The sequence below is a fragment of the Acinonyx jubatus genome, chromosome X (genome assembly GCF_027475565.1).
Source record: "Acinonyx jubatus isolate Ajub_Pintada_27869175 chromosome X, VMU_Ajub_asm_v1.0, whole genome shotgun sequence".
In the NCBI taxonomy this organism is placed as follows: Eukaryota; Metazoa; Chordata; class Mammalia; order Carnivora; family Felidae; genus Acinonyx; species Acinonyx jubatus.
In genome coordinates this window covers 7,597,949-7,620,304 of record NC_069389.1, presented here as the reverse complement: position 1 = coordinate 7,620,304, position 22,356 = coordinate 7,597,949, and the positions used below count along the sequence as shown (strand labels likewise).

Below are 22,356 nucleotides of genomic sequence, written 5' to 3'. Positions count from 1 at the left end.
CCATTTTCTACAATTTTAAGGATAGATCAACAGAAATGGTCACTTATGAGAAAACAAAGGATTTGGACTAGCTGTTCACATCAATCTTCTCTCCTGAAGAACATGACTGTCAGGCACACCACTGATTGAAAGGGACGTTTCTCCTGAGTTCTGAAACTAATCGGTTGCCTCTCTAAACACTGGCCTTGGAAGTGTTCGGTCAGACTTACGCAGGTTTTTCAATAAGGGATCTTCTAAGGAACAGAGAATCTTTTGCATACCTTCTTAATATGTTAAAATTGACCCCCTAGTGGATACACTAGCCTCCCCCTTTGCATTGTATCACCTGAGATTTGTCCCGTTGGGGGCCAAAGTATAAGTGACCCCTGTCACTTCCCAGAACAAAGGGCTCAACAACATGGGATCCCTCTGAAAGCCGAGAGGGAGCCAGCAAATGAGCAAATCCTTTGTGTCAAGCAGGTCCTCAGAGGCTAATTAAATTTGGAGAAAGAAAACTAAAAATAGGATAGAGTGTTTCATGAATGAAATCAGTCTTAAGACCCTTCCTCATAGCCAAAACTCACTGTTTTCCATGTGTCTGCCATGTTAATTAATTGGCAAGGACAATGCGCACGATTTCCAATCGGAGGGAAGAGACCAGGGTGGACTCTAGCTGCCATGTTGCCATAGTGATGACATTTGAGCGTCTTTGGAGTGGTGGAGCCGATTTAGTCAGTTCAGTGTTTTCCCTCATTTCACTTTGTTACACAGGAAAAGAAATTCCTCAAAAGCCAGTTTCATGTGTAATTGTACTTGATTAAAATATAAATATTTTTCATGCCAACCCATCTATGGAAATGGCGAGACAGTCAAAAGCCCAGCTCTATCCTCTCAGCTAAGAGTTTACACAAAAAAATGGGTTTGCCCTGATGTCGCGAATTGCAACATGAAGCCAGTGAGTAGAAACAAACAGCACGCTTCATGCTAGAGTAGTTGTGACTGTTATCTTTGCTTCCTTCTGTCCGTCCTGGGGGAGCTTGGGCAGAAGATTCAAAGTCTCCATGTATTTGCAGTGATTGGTTGGCAAGCTTGTAGTTAATCTCTTTATTGAAAAGAACGGGAGTAGAAACAGAAAATGAGAGAGTTAAAGGTAATCTTTGTTTGTAAGAAATGTGTTTGCTGACGGCCAAGCTGAATCCAAGGTGTGTTCAGTTCTTGGGCGCTTCTTTCAAAGAAAGGGGTGGGGGGTGGGGGGGAACATGGGTTCCTGGGGAAATGCGAATGTTTTATCGTAGAAAGAAGCCTTGTCATCTTTGTGTTTCAGAGGTTGTGTGACAGGGAGTCCCCTGGGCACAGAGGCAAGAGTGAGGACAGAGCCTGCTTCTCCCTTTTCTCCTATAGATCACCTTTGTTTGGTGGCCCTGATTAGATAACACCTACTAGCAAACAGCCAGCAGATGGCGCTATTTGGTTTAGCGCTAAGAAGAGCCTCCTGGTTTTTTGTTTTTTTTAAAGTGGGATAAAGAGGATTTCGCTTTCATTTTCAGCTTATTAGCCTGTCATAAGGTCAGTCTGCATACCAGTTCTAGCTATCTTAAAGTGTCATCACAGGTCATTTGGATATATTTTCTACCATCAGGGCGGGATAAAAGGGAAAATAAAATAATATGCCTCTTTTAGCAAATGCATGCCATGATATTATAGAGCACAGCCCTGGTATCATTTTAAACTTTTTGAAAATGATAGGAAATCAGAGGAAAAAGTAGATGCCAGCCTTCACTTTCCTCTCCCGCACGCATACACATGCACTCCCCACCCCCACCCACGCATCACTGTCAGGCAGTTCTCAGAAATGTTTTGTCCCCGTACGCTTTGTTTCATGGCACCCCATTGCTCATCTGCTGACACAGAAAAGGAACTCATTGAAGTTTGTAGCCATTACTATATAAAAATTGGCAAATATTGCAGAATGAGCCCTAACAAATTAACAGAGTGGGGAGAATGTATGAGTAACCCTGTTGGGAACGTCCTCTAAGGTTGGTGCCCTGGGTGGAAATTTGGCCTTGCTCCAGAGGACTGGTCCTGGCCATTTCACCTCTGGGGGGGGAAGTGAGGACCGTGATCTCCAAGGGTCTTTCCAGAACTAACATTCTTATAGTCTATTTAATAGTCTCACAAGGGACTATATTCAGCACCATTGTCTTATCTGCCCAGCTCTGAAACCTGGAAAGTGATGTGCCTTTCTAACACATCCCCTTTGCTCAATGGGAACATTATGTCTTCTTTGCTAAAAGACAAGTGTGGACATTATTAATGATTTTTTAAATGCCTAAGGCTGGCATTTTCTTTTTCTTTTTCTCTTTCTTTCTTTCTTTCTTTTTCTTTCTTTCTGTGTAGAAAGGGATATTTACAGTTATGTAGGCTTTAAAATTACATTACCTTACTGAAGTTACAAAAATCAAAATATTCCTCAAGCTTTTAAGTTCAACTTACAAATCCTATTTTTCTGCTTATAATTCTAGTAACTTTTTTGTATATAATAAGAACAAATAGTTTCACAGAGGGTTTTGATTAGTGTTGAATCAATTTAAGTTGAACAATCTAAACTCAAACAATTGCTCTCATTTCTAAACTTAATTAGCTAAAATTCTTTATATATTTTAATCTACGTTTATAAAGTTCTTATATTCTGTTTTCTGTTTAACCGTTCAAGTATCTATCTTACTGGCAAACTTACAGCCCTAAGAGGCAAAACCTTTTTAAAAACTTAAACAACTTTTATAAATCTAATACATGCATTCATGTATTCAACAAATGTGTATATTTAAGTTTATTACAATTTAAACTTTAAATATTTCAACTTATTGCCGTTAAAACTTTTCAATATTTAAGCTTATTAAATATTTAGAATATCCATACTTATTTAGAGAATGAAGTTCACCTGAAAAGTCCAGCACTATTTACCAAACACTTAAATTCTGCTACACTTTTCAATTTACAATCGCAAGTCTAAAATCAATCTGTCATTTAAAATTGGAATCAAAAGGGGCGCCTGGGTGGCTCAGCCCGCTGAGCCTCCGACTTTGGCTCAGGTCATGATCTCGCGGTCTGTGAGTTTGAGCCCCGCATCGGGCTCTATGCCGACAGCTCAGAGCCTGGAGCCTGTTTCAGATTCTGTGTCTCCCTCTCTCTCTGACCTCCCCTGTTCATGCTCTGTCCCTCTCTGTCTCAAAAATAAATAAAAGTTAAAAAAAATTTAAAAATAAAATAAAATTGGAATCAAAAGGCTAATACATTTAATCATTTGACAAATATTTACTGACTAGGCGAATACGACCATTTGCTAACATGCCAAAATACTCTTAAACATTCAAAGTGTTTTCAATTACATACCCAGATTCTCACTGCAATTACTAAATGTTTTCCTAAATTTAAAACAAGAGAATTAACCCTATAAAATTCATTTAGTAACTCAATTGGGTTTCTGTTGGGTTGACTGGGGGTGCTAACATGGCTGCTTATGGGTTAGAGATTTGACCCAGGATGTGGGACACAGAGACTGCTGTCATCGGGGAGGGGGGGGGTGCTCTGAGCTGCAGAAGACATCCGTTTTTCAGAATCGCCATGTGAACATGTGACTCTAAATCCATTTCTTTACCCAGTTCTGTAATCTGATTTGGGTTGAAAGACGTCGGCTTTCTTTGTATTGTCTTTCTGGCAAAAACTCTAAAGATATTTTAATTCTTCTCATCTGGCTCTAAAGATAACTTGAAGCCATTCCATCATATCCTGAGTAAGTCTCAATCCTTTGTTTGGTTCTGTTCCCGCATGGAAGGTTCCCACATGCTCACATCGGCAGGAACCTCCAAACCGCTGCCCCGAGAGAGAGCCGATGCTCTACGGTCACCGTAAACCCCTCGTGGGCCAGACAGCGTTTCTCAGCCTCTGCACCACTGGCATTTGGGACCAGATAACTCTTTGTCGTGGGGCTGCCCTGGGCACTGTAGGATGTGCAGCAGCCTTTTACACATCCTCTGTCCACGAGATGCCAGTAGCAACACCCTTCCTCCAAGTTGTGACAACTAAAAATGCCTGTAGACCTCACCCGATGTCCTCTGGTGAGCCAAATCACCCATCCTCCCCAGTCCACACACTTTGAGACCCAGTAGCTCAGGGCACCCAAGCGTATACCAAAAACAGATGGAGACCGATGGAGACATTTGTGGCACGATTGTCTTGTTCTGTGTCTCACAACCCGTCGGTGCCTTCAGGTCAGCTTTCCCCGCCTGTCTCCCCTTGGATATTTGAGCTTATGAGCCCCACTCAGACCCTAAGGCAGGATGCTCAGCTTTGGGGAATTGAGCACAGTTCTCTGGTTTTTTATTTGTTTTTGTCTTTATCTTTCAGCCTCCGTGACATTAGACAGTACGCTTCCTAGATAAAAGAGCTCTGTGTCAGCTCTTAGCTTTGTGTTAACAATTGTTACCTAAGTTCTGCTATTAAAAACATCCGTTTATTTTCATATGGCGTCAGGAAGCGAGCTTTTTAAAACACCCGTGTTTCTACACATACTCATTGTCCAAGCCAGGACTCCGGTTTCACATGAATTTCCTGTCTCTATCCTTCTTTACATTAACAGTGATGAACTGGAATCTTTTTTTTTTTTAAGCCCACACGGCAACATTTTTGGTTATAACGGTTTGAAACCAAAAAATAATCAAAATCTGGGTAATAAAAGATAATACAGAGTCTTAAAAACGTGGGAATACAGACAGGCTGAGAGATGAAAGGGAAGCCTGTGGCTCGTTCTGCCACAGGCTCCACGATATATCACTTCTTCTTGAGGACGAGGGCAACCCGCATCTTGCCTCACAAGAGGAATATACCGCACAATCTAGTCTTATCTCAGGATTCCGCCCTTTGAAATTAAGGACAGATTAAACCGCCCGACAAAATAAATGTCACACCGTGCGACTGCGGAAACCCATCTCGGTAACCCATTCTTAACAATGGAAAGTTGGGGGCAAAAATCACCTTCAACGAGCCTACTCTGCCACAGGCTTGATGTTATCACCGGAGGTCTCCAGGAACCCTTCACCAACATCTGCACACCAAACTTAGCTTGCACACCAATGCCTCCCCAGCGCGTCAGGGCAGCTGGGCTCGTGCAAACTCAGCCAACGTGAATGCCTGCCTCTAACACGTCTCTTCTGGGCTGAGTCAGTTAGCCAGTCTTCCCCAGGGTGAGCCACGGTGATTATTGGATTTGGGCGAGATCCTGTTAACATTAACGAGTACCTGGTAATGGTGAGCTTTCAGAAGCCAAAGAGAGATTCCACATGAAAGTCCTTGGGAAGTTATGTATTTCCTTTGATATTCCTGTTGACTCCTATTTGGAAAAAAAAAATGTATTGTCCAATATGGTCACCGTCAAAACAGGATCGAGCACCATGCAAATAGATGGAAATAGTACTCAATTAGTGCTACACAGACCCAAAGTTGATGTATGCGGAAATTACAGAATAAATGTCCTGAACAGAATGATTAGATAGAAATTGAATTAAATCAGCCTGCTGGCAAGACTTGTACTAAGAAATTCTGTCCCACAAGCGTTGGGAAACTTTGGGCCATGAGCATAGAGTAAATAAACAATAAATTTAGAATAAAACCCAACCTTATGATTGTCCTACACAGCACTTTACAAAAGTTATAATCAAGCCCAAGAGATATTTACATATAGTGTGGAATTTATATGAAAGAACGTATTTGAGCTGCAGCGTGACTAATTTTGCGTTAATATCACCATGACTTTGGTCTTACAGTTTATTGTTTATAGGAGCTATCCGCAAACTGTGGCCCAATGGAGACCATATGGCCCCCAAAGCTGGAAATATGTACTATCTGCCCTTTTCAGAAAAAGGTTGATCATCCTGGCAAAATCATTTGCCAGTCCCTTCCAAACTACGATCACTCGTGTAGTCACAACAGAAGGGAAGGCAATCATTGTGTGTTTGTCGTTGCTTCATACACACTGGGTCATGGGTTTCACTAGAAAACATCCCAATTACATCCAATACGTAATTGAGGGAGTTGACAGAAGACAGGGGAGGGAAAAGAACACTCACTTTTATTTTTTTTTATATATTTTTTTAATTTTTTTTAACGTTTATTTATTTTTGAGACAGAGACAGAGCATGAACGGGGGAGGGGCAGAGAGAGAGGGAGACACAGAATCGGAAGCAGGCTCCAGGCTCTGAGCCATCAGCCCAGAGCCCGACGCGGGGCTCGAACTCACGGACTGGACCGTGAGATCATGACCTGAGCTGAAGTCGGACGCTTAACCGACTGAGCCACCCAGGCGCCCCGAACACTCACTTTTAAAGAAAGACATTGAATGATCTGCCATGCTTGATTTTCTTTCAAAAGAACTTTATGTTTGAAAATTTGTCCTAAACATGAAACTTGTGTCCCAAGCAATATAAGTAGCTCAGTGGGACTTACCACCTGTGGTAAATCATCCCCTGTGGGCACTGGGAAAAATGAATGGCAGACTTTATACTTGGATTTTGCAAAAGACCTAAGGCAAGGAAAAGATAGGAGTTATGTAAGTGAAACCAGAGGAAGATGAGCAAAAAATTAAAAGAAGAAGAAAAAAATCACGGAATACAAATAACGACTCAAGTAGAAATAGACTTTTGAGATTGCACATCATACTAAATAAAAATAATGCAAACATTTTTTGTTCTCCCATATGCTGGGTATATTACATACTTTACCCATTAATTCATACTCTTCAAGGTAAATGTGGTAATTCTTATTTTAGAGATGCACAAATCGAGGCTCTGGAAGACTAGAGAACTTCCTCCTCTGTATGAATTTAGAGCCATCTGACTCAAAAGCCAATCTCTTTATATCGGGATTCTCTTAAAATGATTTGAGTAACATTATTGCATTGTTCTATCACATTAAAAAAAGTTAATCAAATGGACCAGTCAGTCCTATAAAGCAAACCTGCCTAATAGTGATTTCATGATGTATCAGTTAGTTAATGCCACCTAACAAACCACCCCATACGTAGTGGCTTAGAACAATTATGATTGATTATGTCTTCCAAGTCTGCTGACCAGCTGGGTGTTCTCTGGTCTTGGCTTCGGGAGGGTTCTGCTGCAAGTACCTCTCATCCTTCTCAGGGACCAGCAGGCAAGCCCAGGCCTATCATTCTCATGGCAAAAGCAGAGTTGAAGAAAGCAAGCGGAAACACACAAGGCCTCTTGAATCCTGGGCTTAAGACTGGCACACTGTCACTTCTGCCTCATTCCATGGACCAAACAAGTCATGCGGCCAAGTCAAGAGGCAGAGAAGTACACCTTGCCCACAGTGTACTATGGCAAAGGGCTGGAGCCAATCTTCCGCTCATCGATTGGTTACAATTAAAACGACTTTATTCCAAGTGTTCAAAGTTTGAATTATCTGAGGCAGGCCCAGAGTTATGCTTCTTTTCCATTGTGATTACCCTGTAACCAAAGAGGCAGCCAACTGTTGTTCTCCACCAAGCCTTCACGAGAGCAATGTCCGAGGTCCTCGTGGAGGATCCTGGACCCTTTCAACCAGCTGAGTCCCGTCTTATACTAAACTCTGTCCCAAGAGTAGCCAGCACTTCCATGTACCTGGTGAGGAAAGAAGTTCCTGTTGGCGCCTGGTGGAGTACGTTACCGTTGATTATGTAAGGAAGTCTTTGCCAATTAAAGAAAGCAGCATCTTTACCTAAAGAAGATTCAGAAGTGCACAGGGGTGTGTGTATGTGTGTGTGCATGCGTGCGTGTGTGTGTGTAAGAAATGAAGGAACTGAACACAGTTTCCACATAATTAGACTCTTCTAACGTTTCATTTAAAAGTACTAGTCCATGTGTTGGTAAAAGGAATCATTTCCTTACTGTCCATTGTTCTGAGGACGAGATAACGGTTGATTCCAGCGGTGTGATAACTTCCTGCTGTTCTCAGTTGTTTCTGCCGTCATTAATAGAAAATAAAATAAAATAAAAGTGATCGTGAAGCTTAGACAATTAGTTTCCAGGCAGGAGGTGTTGAGTGGCGTGAATATTCTATAGATTCTTCTCATGCTGGAAGAGCAGGCAAGACGATTGTGGACTTTTCTCAGTGATTAACGGAAGCTTTGGGCAACACAGTTTTTTCAAGATGAGTGCAGTCTTCTTTTTTGTTTTGTTTTCTTTTTCGACAAGACAAAGAAAACATATTTGCATCCCCCCCCCCCCGCAAAATAATACAGCCACAAAAGTACACACAATTTATGAGATGTTATGGGGAGAGTATAAAAAGGAAATGTAAATTTTTTTTTTCATTTTCTTTGCTGTCTGAGGCATAGTGAAGAAAATAAGTCATTTTACAGTTTTGGAAGAAGAATGTGAGTGCTATTAAATTCTAACACATAGGAAGAATGTAATAACACATTCTTCTTATATCTTTAGGGAGGGTGCCATCACTGGGTCAGCCAGAAGAAGAGTATAAAGGGAAGGGTACGCGGCATTTCCGGCGGAAATAGTGCGATGGTACGTTCGTAAAAGACAGTACCGTATATGCTTTTATCTGCCCCCAAGAAAGCCTTCCCGTGCCCTTGACTATCCAGGACTCACGTCATTGTCCTATGCTGAGCACTGATCCGTGAGAGGTGTGGTTGCTGGTTGACTTGATGCAAAGCATGCAACTCAGAGAGCAGATTGGTTTGGAAAAGTGCTTCCGGGAAAGGTGGGAGGCCTGTGTGAAGGAGCAGCCAGCTGGGAGAGTGTGTGAGGAGGGGACGGGCCAGGAGGCCACCGGGGCAGTCGAGTGACAGATCGAGCCCAGATTCCCATTGGGCCTCCTCTCGCCGAATCCATGCGGCAGCTGAATTCACTTGGCTTAGAATAGTTTTTATATCTGCCCTCAACCTGTGCTTTACCGGCCACGCGGCCATTTCTGATGCTAGGAAACTGAGGGCCCAGTTGGCCCGGGAGAGAGGATTGAAAATGGGAACTTGTGCCTACAAAATGCATGCAGACAAGAGTAGCCAGCGACTCGGTGATGAGGGAAAACCCGGGGCAGACGGGGGAGGCAGGGGAAAGCAAGGCCAAGGCCGGGGCACTCTCTGGAGTAGGGACCCTGTCCAGGTGCTCCCAGGGGAGGAGGGAAAGCAAGATGACTTCACAAGGCAGGGAAGGAAGTGACTCAGGGTAGCTTGCAGGGGACATGGGAGGCGGGGTGTAGATCCCCAGAAGCCTTCCTTATCGCCCATCACCTCAGAAACCAGATTTGGTGTGCCTGGGTTTCCAACCCCTTCGCACTACAGGAGAAAGTTCTGAAAATCGTTAGAGCCCCGTGTTCCAGGCCTGGAGGCGGCACACGCAAGTCCAGCCTGCCCCCTCGACCTCCTTCCAGTGTTCAACTGTGGTGCAAGATGGAACAGCAGCACTTAGGAGGAAATGTTTCAGAGGCTGGCCCCGTGGGAACGTCTCCTCACCTACCTCCCAGGTCAAATTCCTAGAGAAATCGCATGATTTCGGCCGCCTTCATGAGTGCACAGTTAGGAGAATGGAGATACCTGTGATCAACGCCCCTCGAAAATGGAGTGTTCTCTACCTGGGAGCGCCTGAGAAAGAAATGGTGTTTTACTGGATAAAAGATGCAAAACAGGAAAGGTTACGTGTGGGGAACATCTGTAATAATTTGCCTCCTAGCGCAACGTCAACTGCATTCAGATTTTAAATAGTTCACTTCATCTGCTTGCTATATAGATAGAATTTGTCCTTTGAATTTTTTCAATTTTTGCAGCTTTTCTTAAAGCTTGAGAAACAAAATGCTGAATCTATTTCAATTACATTTGGAGGGGAGTGACATAGTAAAAAGGACTATTAAAGGTCATTTCCCAGAAGGCATGGAGCCACTCGGAGACCTGACAAAACTTGGTTTTTAATGTTTTTATTGATTTTTGAGAGACAGAAAGAGAGAGAGAGTGGGGGGGGGGGGGCAGAGAGAGAGGGACCAGAGGATCTGAAGCAGGGTCTGTGCTGACAGCAGAGAGCCGGACATGGGGCTCAAACCTATGAACCGTGAGATCACAACCTGAGTCGAGGTCAGACGCCCAATCGACTGAGCCACCCAGGCGCCCCCTGACAAAACTTTTTGTCGATTATCTAGAGGGGTAATAATGAGAATAAATAAATGAATTTAGAACAAAGAAGATTTGTATTTTGTCTTGATGGGAGGAATTATGAGAGCAATTCATCTACGCTTACAGGGTTTGAAACCATTACCAGGGTTAATCATTAAGGTTGGGAGTTGCCTTCCAATCTATATTGAAATGATTATTTTTTCTTTTGTCCACATTGAGTTAGTCAAAGTAGAAAAACTGCTTTATAAATAACCACATTGCTTTGAAGAGCAGGCTGGAGTAGAGCCTTTATTTCCTCATTTTGATAGCGTTTCATTTTCTGCGGAAAAGTAAAATCCAATAATACCAATACGAGCTATGTAGTACTTTTCTTGACAAAGGAAGAGGGCAGATGTAAAGTTGCAATACTTAAAAAGTTCTTTTCTAGGGAGGTAGTTTCAAAAATATTTCATTTAGCCCCCCAAAATGACTTATAAAAATTCCCCCACACTTCTTGGAACTGCATGCATGAACCGCCACAATTACAGTAATGACATTTAGCTTTTATTACCAAGACAGCTTTTTTTTTCCTTTAAGTTCCATCCCATTGATCTCGCATACGGAGACCATTTAAACCCGTCTTTGGAAAATTTTTGTAATGGGTGCGTGTCGATATTTTCCTGATGGCAATTCTAGAAACCTCAGTGTTCGTCGCTGCTTTCATCTGCAGGTGCTGCAGGCACACGCACCATACTCGGTGCGGCCCAATAAAAGAGCATCGTTTTCATCCATCGCTTCAGCAATCCGGCGTCGTCAACTTCAACTTGGATGCAGTGCAGTGCACTGGATCCAAGTGTGGTCTGTGTGCCGGCAGCCTCAAGATCACACGGACATTTGGTAGAAATGCAAGTTCTTGGGCCCCAGCCGGGACCCCCTTACTGAGTCAGGAACTCTGGAGGTAGAACCCAGCAACCTGTCTTAAGCCCTCCAGGCGACGTGGACTGAGGCACGCTCAAGTTTGAGGAGCACCGTGCTAGGTGCCTGGTTCGCGCAGGAGGCAATGGCCATGTTAGGAGTGAGACCGAATGCGCCAGGTAGTCGTGGCAAAGAGATGCTTTTCACTGGGACAGACAGAGCGGGGCAGATTGGGGCAGGGGGACTTCAGGAAAGAAGTGTTTTTTGGTTTTGGGGTTTTTTTTTACTTCATTTTAGAGAGAAAGAGAGAGAGCACAAGTGGGGGGAGAGGGGCAGAGGGAGAGAGAGAATCTTAACCAGGCTCCACGCTCAGCACGGAGCCCAACTCGGGGCTTGATCCCACGACCCTGGGATCACGACCTGAGCCGAAATCAAAGAGTCGGAAGCTCAAATGACTGAGCCACCCAGGTGCCCCGGGAGGACATGGTTTTTAAACGGGGTGAGAGACCTCCACAACTGGGGTCCAGTCCTCTGACAAGTTGGCTGGTGTGCTCTACAAGCCAGCTGGGCCTCCTCATCATTTGTACTCCACCTAAAAGTCCACATCTGCCACCCAAGCTTTCAGTTCACAACAGGAAGGCTCGACTTCATATTTGATGAATTTCTCTTCTATGCGATGTGCGTTTTGTCCCCGGAGGACCATACGTTGCCGCCCCTGGGAGCCGTGGTGTGTTTGAATCCTCTCTCACTCTGTGTGCTTCAGTGTGTGTGTATCTCCCCCGCTTTGATATATGCGTAAGTGACCAGACACATAGCCTTGACCCAAGCTTGCGCGTGTGACTTCACATGGTAGGAATGTCCGGGATCCCAGGCTCGTCGTCTGTGAAGGGAGGGACTTGGTCTGGGGACTCCCCAGGGCCCTCCATAGGAGTCCGCAGACCCTACGTGTTTTTGCTTGTCTTTCTTTGTTCACTGTATGATTTAGCATTTTAATTAGATACAATCAATCTTAATACTCTGTACAAAATATTCCTCCCAGAATTAAAACCTCCTTATGAAATTTCTCTACTCAGCTCCCAACACACAATGTCCTGATCTTTTAATTTCACTGCTCGCTTATAAATGATTACATCACACCATCAAATAATCTGAGAAACTTGTTTGAAAGCACTTGCATAAATAAACCGCGTTGGATTTCTTTTCCTTCTAAAGGGGCTTAATTTATATGGACTACAGGAACCTTCTGTGTTGTAAATGGTTGTTTGCTATCTGCTTTTAATTTTGCTTCTCCGTGCAAGCCTGGATGTGTGCATGTGTGCATAAATAGGTTATTGCCTCGATATCTTGTTCATTTCTTAAAGTGGTATCATATGACCAAGAAAAATAGCGCCAGATTCACATCAGAGTGCGTAATTCTATTCATTAGGCTTTTTTTTTTTTTTTGACAAAGTACACGTTCTTTGTGCACTTCCTCGTAAGTCGTGGGTATGTGGGATGCGAACGTGGGGAAGCATTTCACGACAAAGAATGAAACAAGCCGTGTCACACAGCCCAGTTTCCTCCTTGAATTTCTTTGCTTCAGTTGACCATCTCTGCCAGTCTGAAATTTCTGGAACTCCGTTTCTCTGAAAACCCTGATGAGATGGGCTCACAAGGCTCTCCTAGGCGTCCGCTAGTAAATTGCTGACATTCTTTCCGGCTGAACTCTGCTGGCTCGCTCTTATATTTATTAGTTCATCTGAAATTCCACAGCTGCCACCTGGGCGTTTATGCTGTCAATAAGGACCCTTGGCTTGGGGGCTGCTGAGATTCTGGTTCGGCAAGGCTATATAGTCTGCCTTTTACCAAACGTCTTTGCTAAGAAATGGATAAATCTGTTCTTTTTCTCATGCTGGCTGTGAAATGACAGGTAACTCCCCTTGCCTCATGAAAGCATCGTTTGATGTTTCGTTCGTTGGTTCCCATTAGCGACTCTTGAAAACCGTCTGGACGCTGGACGATGGAAGTGACTCAATATTCATTTTGTCTACTTTTCATTACTGTTTCAGGGAGGGAAGTAGACTTTTGTTTTCTACACTCTGTCCTATGAATCCCCTTTACTGCTCCGTAGCCTACGTGGGGGACACCTTTGGATTCACATCGCTTTTTGCTTGCTTTTCTCAAGCATCTCTGTTTAAATCATCAAGGTTCAAACTCCAACCACGGTCCACCTTATAACCAGCTGAACAGGATTCACAGCAGCATTTTCATGCTTTTCCCCTAATGTAAATATCACTTTAGGATGGCTTTTTCAAACGTGGCCCACAAGTTCTCTGGCATCATGTTTTTGGTATGAGAAACAGCCTGGTAAAAAAGCACATGTCTGAGAATGAAACTGCCAAGACAAAATATTTTTAGGCTAATGTTAAACTCAACGTTTTCATATGTTTGGGGCCAACGTCTTTGAATTTGGAAACCTAGAAAACAATCAAAAGACAACTTATGTTTGATGTGTTCTGCAACTGAATGTTTACTGTCTTTGAATAATGAGACTTTTCATTCGCAATGATGTGAACTTTCCGAGGGAAATGCTCCCTGGATCTGAGACTGATCCTGGAGATTACAGGGTCAGTAGAAAATGACCTTCTGCTCCTGCAGGTCAGGCTAATCACATCTGCTCTGTCACACAGCGCACCTCGCTTGGGGAGTGAATACAAGACAGGGCAGGAGAGAGCTTTGGGTCTTCTCAGCCCCTCTCTGTTTGAGAATTGTTTTAAAAGGTAAAATTCCATTTTAGGGGGTCTTACGAGATAAAACTCACATAGGAAAACTGTCTTCAGTGCTTTCACAGCTTATTTGTGTTAAGGTTATTTAGGTAAGTTTTGTTTTGTTTTTGCTAAAAAAATATCGCCAAGTTCATTTCTTAGTGAGAAAAGCTGAAATTGGAACTCACTCCCCTAAAAAGATTCTCTAACAGTGGCTCATGTCACAGCCACAGGCCAGCAGGTGGCAACAAAATTATCATGTCTCTTCTTCTAAGACAATTCACTGTAAATAGATGTCAGAATACTCACCTGACACAAAAGTGTCTCGGGTTCAACTCTCTCCTTAGGAATTCAGGATTCGGGCAAATATTTCACTTGCCCTCATAATATTTAGAAAGAAAGGAAGGAAGGAAGGAAGGAAGGAAGGAAGGAAGGAAGGAAGGAAGGAAGGAAGGAAGGAAGGAAGGAAGGAAGGAAAGAAAGAAAGGAAGGAAGGAAGGAAGGAAGGAAGGAAGGAAGGAAGGAAGGAAGGAAGGAAGAAAGATACTGCTTGCTTTTTTTGGCAACTTTGCTCTTTTTAAAACATGCTCCAACTACTTATTCTCATGAAGCTAAAACTATACCATTTGTACAGCTTTGGGGGGGATTTGCAACAGGTTTGAAAAAGACCTGAATTTCTTATTCAGACTTTTGACAACTCCTATTGCGAATATACTGTGCAGGTTATGGGATGGGGCTTGGTAGCCTAAAACATCAAAAGGTTTGCTGAGTCAAAATTACTTAAATGGCCTCTTTTAGTCTTTTTATAATTTTGGTTCTTAAAAGGAGATTAAGAAAAATTTTTCAACATTCTTTTTGGCAACCAATTTTCTACCCACCAATAGGTACATCTATATTTTCTAAATGTGGATATCCTTTGACCGCAATATGAAAATATTTTTACAACTTCTAAAAATTTTCCCTAGGATTCATTTTCAAGTTCCAGGTCAAGTAAAATGTTTCAGACTTAGGGGTTTTTAGAGATTTTTTAAGGAGGGCTATATTTTCCCAACATTGCATTTTTATCCTTTGAGATTTTAAACGCCTTCCATTTAAAAGTTTTTTTTTAAGGGTGTCCTCGATATGTCTAATGAATAGTCCTTGAAAACAGAATCACCTTATTTATAAATTCAATTCTCCTTCCATTCATACGAGGAACTTTATCCTTCCTCAGGGCATATATTTAATAACCATTAATGAAATCTGAAATTATATATGAGCCCTGAGACCCAAATTTGCTACTCATTTTTTTTTCTAGTGGAAATTTCATAAGGGTTTTGGCATGGGAACACAGCAGACATTTAAGGCAGATGGAATAATACAGTTGGCCACAATGGCTCCAAAGGAATCATAACAGTTTATAATCAATAATTTGCTTACTGGGGAAGACAGTCTTTTCAGGCAAAGCAGCACACAGTATACCACTCACCCTCCCAGTTAGCAGACGACCGCCACCGTTCTGCAATCTCGAGACTCCCATGGATGTTTCGTGGAGAAGATGGGGGCTCAGTGCTCGTTTGTTCTGTCTTTTAAGATTCGAATTCTGGGGCGCCTGGGTGGCTCCGTCGGTGAAGCCTCTGACTTCGGCTCAGGTCACGATCTCACGGTTCGTGAGTTCGAGCCCCGCGTCGGGCTCTGTGCTGACGGCTCAGAGCCTGGAGCCTGCTTCGGATTCTGTGATTCCCTCTCTCTCTGCCCCTCCCCCACTCACACCCTGTCTCTGTCTCTCTCAAAAATAAATAAAACGTTGGGAATGCAAGCTGGTGCAGCCACTCTGGAAAACAGTATGGAAGTTCCTCAAAAAACTAAAAATAGAACTACCCTATGACCCAGCAATGGCACTACTAGGCATGTATCCACGGGATACAGGTGTGCTGTTTCGAAGGGACGTGTGCATCCCCATGTTTCTGGCAGCACTATCCACAATAGCCAAAGTATGGAAAGAGCCCAAATGGCCATCGATGGATGAATGGATAAAGAAGATGTGGGGGCGCCTGGGTGGCTCAGTCGGTTGAGCGGCCGACTTCGGCTCAGGTCATGATCTTGTTGTCCGTGAGTTCGAGCCCCGCGTCGGGCTCTGTGCTGACAGCTCAGAGCCTGGAGCCTGTTTCAGATTCTGTGTCTCCCTCTCTCTGACCCTCCCCCGTTCATGCTCTGTTTCTCCCTGTCTCAAAAATAAATAAAATGTTAAGAAAAAAAATTAAAAAAAAAAGAAGATGTGGTATATATATACAGTGGAGTATTAGCAATCAAAAAGAATGAAATCTTGCCATTTGCAACTATGTGGATGGAACTGGAGGGTATTACGCTAAGCGAAATGAGTCAGTCAGAGAAAGACAAATATCCTATGACTTCACTCATATGAGGACTTTAAGAGACAAAACAGATGAACATAAGGGAAGGGAAGCAAAAATAATGTAAAAACAGGGAGGGGCACAAAACAGAAGAGACTCTTAAATATGGAGAACAAACTGAGAGTTACGGGAGGGGTTGTGAAAGGGGGGATGGGCTAAATGGGGAAGGGGCACTAAGGAATCTACTCCTGAAATCATTGTTGCACATTATGCTAATTTGGATATAAGTTTTAAAAAATCAAAAATAAAATTAAATAAATAAATAATAAGACATTTAAAAATTTCAAAAGAAAAAAAGATTCGATTTCCACCATCCCCTCCCCACTGCACGTCCTACTCCCATTTCCCCCTTAATGCCACAAAAGCCATGTGAGGGGCAAGAGATCCGGCAGGCATCTGCAGAAGGGGACAGGACTTACCAAGGAGGAAGACCCATCCCAACGGGTTCTAGGTCAGAGACTACCAGACGAGAGGGGACTCGGGCAGGGGCAGGGAAGGGCAGGGCCATTGGAAGTTCAGGTCACGTTTGATTGTGGGCATGTTAGAGTCCTTGCAAGACTTCCTTTTGGAAAGAAAATGGACAAAACTGTGGTGAATTCTAGATCCTGAAAGATGAGGTTAGCAGGAAGAAGCAGAAAAACACATCCTCATCGAATGGGCTATGCTCCAGAACAGTGTCCCCGCTTGGATGCCAATTCCTCTGCAAAGAGTGAAGAAACCGGGGTACCCAGGAGGCCAAGGAGGACGGGGTCTGGGCAGTTGGGCCTCCGCGTGCTCCCTTGCAGGTTTCTAGGTAGAGGGACTATTTGGGGAGCAGGTTGACAATGCTATCTACTAGATACGCAACCCTGGATTTTCTCATTTAATCCCCTCAACAGCTATTTGGTATAGGTGTTACGATCATCCAGTTTTCTATGTGGCAACCTGAGGCACAGGGACTCTGGATAACTCGCCCAAGGTCTCATCGTTTGCAAGGGGCTGGTAGGATTCGAAGTAGGCGGTTTGGCTGGAGAATTCACAGTCTTGGTCCCTGCACTGTTCTCCTTTGGTTGGCCCTTTTGAGGAAACGCCGAATGTAATGTAGGTCTATAATTTCAAGTCTTCGTAGTCAGTAGGTCTGAAGGTGGCCGTGGATTCAAGAATGTCACCGGGCTACTCAGCAATCCGATCCTGACATGAAATGATGATGGCAGCATAGAACCAGTGGTAGTGGGAGCTAGCTGGGACAGAGTGATCTATAGGAGATCCACGTAACAACCAGCTTCAGGAGAATCATATAGGTGCTTGCTAAACATGGAGGTTCTTGGGCCCCTCCTCAGATCGGCAGAATCAGTGGCATCTCTGGGGTATGATCTGGAAATATGTATTTGTAAATAGTGAGGCAGATGCCCAACCTGCTTTGGGAATCAGTGAATAAAACGTTGCTCCAGAAGTGTCCTTGGCAAAATAGCCAGCTTATCTTCAGTCATCTTTTTAGTCGATCTTGGGGTTTGGCCATCCTTGTTCCTAACAGCACTGCTCTTCTCTCTTCAGCGCAAACTGTAATATGCACACAAATAAGCCTGTGAAAATGCAGACTCCGACTCAGCAGGTCTGGGGTGGGGGCCTGAGATTCTGCATTAAGCTCCCAGAAGCCAATGCTGCTGGTCCATGGACTGCACTTTGAGTAGCAAAGTCCTGGTCTACTCTGCAGGCTGTTCCTTTCTGGTGATGACGTCTCTGCCTGTACCCTTTGTGCCGTCCTCTTCCACATAATGCCTGCAATTTATCAGTGTCCTGTAGAGACAAAGCTCTTTCAGATCTAGTCAAACATTGAGGAGGGACCCCTGTGACGGACATTCAGAGAAAGATGAAAGAGACGTGGGGAAATTGTGGACTATCAGCAGAGTCATTTAGGGCAGTGAAGATATACAAAACGCTCCAAATTGCATAGTGTGTCTATGCACAGGGATAGCCTTAGAACCTTCCAGAAATAATCTGCTCTGCAAAAATGAAAAATATGCATGACCCCAGAGCTGACTACAGAGGAGCAGTGGAAAGAAGGGATCCTTGCCATAGCAAAGGAAAAGACTATCTTGCCTTCTGCCAGCACCTGAGCGTTCCTCCCTACCCGCCCTCCATGGCACCGATATGCCCTGTCACACGTTTCTCTGACATAATTAATGAGGCAAAAGTACCCAGGGTCAGGCCCTACTTAGCTTATAACCTACCGTCTCCTGCACGCTGTGGATGAGGCCATTCTTCTTTGGGGCAACATCACATACGTGTTACATGACCACCAACACGTGTATTGATAACCTTGAAACTAGCTTTACATCTCCCTGAACCCTACTTTGTTTTCTGTTCATTCACTTTATTGTAGTGATTATAGTTCCCACTAGCTTTGGGGGATGGGTTAATTCATAACAAATTACTCAAGTGATAACTACCCAACATTATAGTCAATTCATACAGATAAAGAGAACAGTTGTCTCAATGTGGAGGCATCAATACCTTATAAATAAGCATTTATTTATAACTCAGACCTCCTTTTGAGTTTTTCGGGGTAGCACAGAAATCTCCAACGCCGGCAATATCGACTTGCACCATCTTGTCTCGCTTGTTGTTTAATTCCAGACTTCACCAAGCGCACCTAATAAATCAAAGGTGAGTTTTCACTTTAATTGTTTTCTGTACCGTGGGGGAGTGCTGTAAATTGAACCTGGACCTGGGACCGCAGAGCCTTGGCCCTGCTGTGTCTTAGCACAGGGACGGCCTACTAGATGGGTGGGGTGGGGGAAGGACAAGTGGGGGAGAGGCCAACCCGGTGGGAGAAGCTGGAGCCAGTTGTCAACAGAAATATATGATTTCCCGGGGCATCAAGACTGTGTAAATTCCTGGGGCGCCCGGGTGGCTCAGTCGGTGAAGTGTCCAACTTTGGCTCAGATCATGATCTTGCAGTTCCTGAGTTGGAGCCCTGAGTGGGGCTCTGTGCTGACAGCTCAGAACCTGGAGTCTGCTTCAGAGTCTGTGTCTCCCTCTCTCTCTCTGCTCCTCCCCTGCTCAAGCTCGCTCTCTCTCTCTCTCTCTCTCTCTCTCTCGCTCTCTCTCTCACTTTCGCTCTCAAAAATAAATAAATAAATAAATAAATAAATAAATAAATAAATAAATAAATAAATAAAAGAATTGACACACCTTAAAATTTCCCCCTCTTTCCTCTGCAAGATTAGGCCTAATGTTTATAGCTTTGGGTTTTGAAGGAGCATAGGTAGTATGTGAACAATTTTTGGAAGGTGTGTGCGGATCTTAAATGCATAAATGAGTCTTCTGGTAAAATAACTCTCACAAATTTGGGGTTCAAAAGAAACATCTAATGGGTAGCCTCCAAATACACACAACGAGGGAATTAATGAGATAGAAAGCCTTCCATGAAGAAATGAGTGGAAGGCCTAGAGGAAAAAAAAATTGAAACACATACACACAAATGATCATTTGTTAGGTAAGTGGTAAGGTATATCTTCAATAAATTAAATGGCCAAAACAAAGAGGCAGTAAGGGGCACCTGGCTAGCTCAGTCGGAAGAGCATGCAACTCTTGATCTCGGGGTCATGAAGATCGAGCCCCACGTTGGGTGTACAGATTACTAAAAAGAAATAATAAATGAGCTTTAAAATTTTATTTTAAAAAGATGCATTGAGGGGTGCCTGGGTGGCTCAGTCAGTTGAGCGTCTGGCTCTTGGTTTCAGCTCAAGTCGTGAACTCAACTGTTTGTGGGTTCAAGCACCACATCGGGCTCCATACTGACGGTGCAGAGCCTGCTTGGGATGTTCTCTCTCTCTGTCTCTCTCTGCCCTTCCCCTGCTCGTGGTCTGTCTCTGTCTCTCTCTTTCAAAATAAATAAATATTGTAAAAATAAATAAATAAATAAATAAATAAATAAATAAATAAATAAATAAAAAAAAAAAAAGAAACGTGGAGACCACAAAAAGACCTAAGAAGATTTTAGTGACTATCCCAAATGATCAAACCAGATAGGCTTCTGAAGAAATTAAAGCATGTGAAATAATGTTCAAAATGGATTTCAAAACCCATCAACTGGGTTTTGAATAACCCATCGCGTTATTTTCTTATTACCCATATCCCTTGCCTTAATTAGGAAAATTTACACATCAGTTAATGAGGCCGCAAGGCTGTGAAATTTGAAGAGTTGCTCTCTGTTGAACTTCACAAGTGTTTGAGTTTTAAAATAGGCTGTGGATGTTTCTGAATCCCCTGACTCCTAGATGTCACATCCTGGCTGCCCCTGCAGTACCTGTCACTGGCACGTTAACCCTCATCCACTCTGTCCTCAACTAGTATGACGGCCTCAGCTCAGAATACTCCCATCCTTTGTCTAGGCTCTCCCCCAACACATCCACTCTCTACCCTGTCGGCAGACCGACCCCACAGACACCCAGATCGAGCACCTAACTCACAAGCTCCCCATCAATGGCTCCGCTCCATTTGCTTGGCTGGATGATCAGTGGCACTGACAGTGCGACTCAAGCCCTTTCTTCCCTCTCTCTTTCAGCTCTCACCCTCTCCCTAGCAGCTCACGTTATTTTCATTTCATAATTTATGACTTGTCTGGAGAGTAACAAAAAATTTATTGTTACCTTTGTAGCTGGCATCAGACTTCTTCATACTTCTTCATAGAGAAGTATTTTTAACTGGCTACATAGGGTGAACAGTGAAATCCAAAGTACCTGTTCAAGCAACAAAATTTGATTTCTAAACCACTGGGCATGTGACAAGCAGAAGAATAGGTTTTGTCCCTAAATGGAGGAAGATCATTGCTGTGCCTCATACAGGAAGAATGATTTGGATTCCCAAAGAACTCTGTAACAGTAGAGAGAATGTGTGGCTAGGAAGGTGGTAGACGGCTATGTGGGTTGACCAACCAGAACCTTCAGAAAAGAGTCCTAAACTCAGGGATGTGAGTTTAGATGTGTGACTGATTTTGTCGGAATGGAAACCAAATGGGCAGAATCTGATGCACAAATCAAAGCGGCGGTGGTCAAATGTGTAGGATCCAGGAGGCTAAACAATCTCAGAAATGGTCACCTGCGGGGAATTCCGAGAAACCTTGGCTTCAGATATATACAATCCTAAAAGTTGGTAGTGAGCATGGCCATGGGATGTCAGGTCAATCATGCTGAGGTCTCTAGGGACATAATGACCCTCAGCTACACGTAGATCGTATCAGAAAAGATTAAGGCTGCTGCACCAGTATATCTGATGTTCTAGTCACAGTCCTCATTGCCTCTTTAGTTCTTTCCCAGCATGCTGTGCACTGTCCCGCCGCCCTGACTCCATGACAGTTCTCTCTGCTCAGGACCACCTCCCAGCTCTTCTCTGCCTGGTGAACATCAAAGCTTAGAGCAAATATTCTCGCTTTTGGGTCTCCTTCTGTGGCCTCCTCCCAGACATAAATCGCTGCCTCTTCCTCTGGGAATTCACTGCTCTCTTAGTCCTTGTCTCCAGGTCTGTTTCACTGACAGGCTGTGAACACTGTAAGATCAACAGTGGTATTTTATTGCTCTAACCTCATTGTAAACACAGAGAAAATGCCCAGTACGTTAATTGATGGATAAATCTTTGCTTCAACTCTTTCTTTTTTTAAAAGTAATCTCTAGAGGGCCACCTGGTTGGCTCAGTCGGTAGAGCACACTACTCTTGATCTTGGGGTCATGAGTTCGAGTCCCGCATTGGGCATAGAGATTACTTCTTTTTTTAATGTTTATTTATTTTTGAGAGAGAAAGAGAGAGACAGAGCACAAACAGGGAAGGGTCAGAGGGAGTTGGAGACACAGAATGCGAAGCAGGCTCCAGGCTCCGAGCTGTCAGCACAGAGCCCGACGCGGGGCTCAAACTCACGAACCATGAGATCATGACCTGAGCCGAAGTCAGACGCTTAACCGACTGAGCCACCCAGGTGCCGCCACAGAGGTTACTTTTTAAAAAGAGGTGTAAGGGCACCTGGGTGGCTCTGTCGGTTAAGCATCCGACTCTAGATTTCAGCTCAGGTCATGATCCCAGAGTCCTGCGATCGAGCCCTGCGTCGGTCTCTGTGCTAGGCGTGGAGCCTGTTTAAGATTCTCTTGCTCCCTCTTCCTCTGCCCCTTCTCTGTTCTTGCTCTGTCTCTCAAAATAAATAGATAGA

The 22,356-nt window shown here is 43.8% G+C and overlaps 1 protein-coding gene and 1 long non-coding RNA gene across 5 annotated transcripts in view; one reads left to right on the top strand and one right to left on the bottom strand.

Annotated features, from left to right (window-relative positions):
• MID1 (midline 1) overlaps positions 1–22,356 on the top strand; it is a 579,948-nt gene that overhangs the window by 306,311 nt on the left and 251,281 nt on the right. The gene's annotated exons all lie outside the window — the stretch shown is intronic.
• On the bottom strand, positions 13,105–21,159 carry LOC128311549 (uncharacterized). Of its 2 annotated transcripts, none has more exons than XR_008290004.1 (4): positions 19,717–21,159; positions 18,669–18,807; positions 15,251–17,951; positions 13,105–13,381 (listed from the first exon to the last, which is right to left on the bottom strand). It is a non-coding gene; the product is annotated as an uncharacterized LOC128311549 (long non-coding RNA). The 2 variants fall into 2 exon arrangements; XR_008290003.1 differs by having other exon boundaries at positions 20,810–21,159.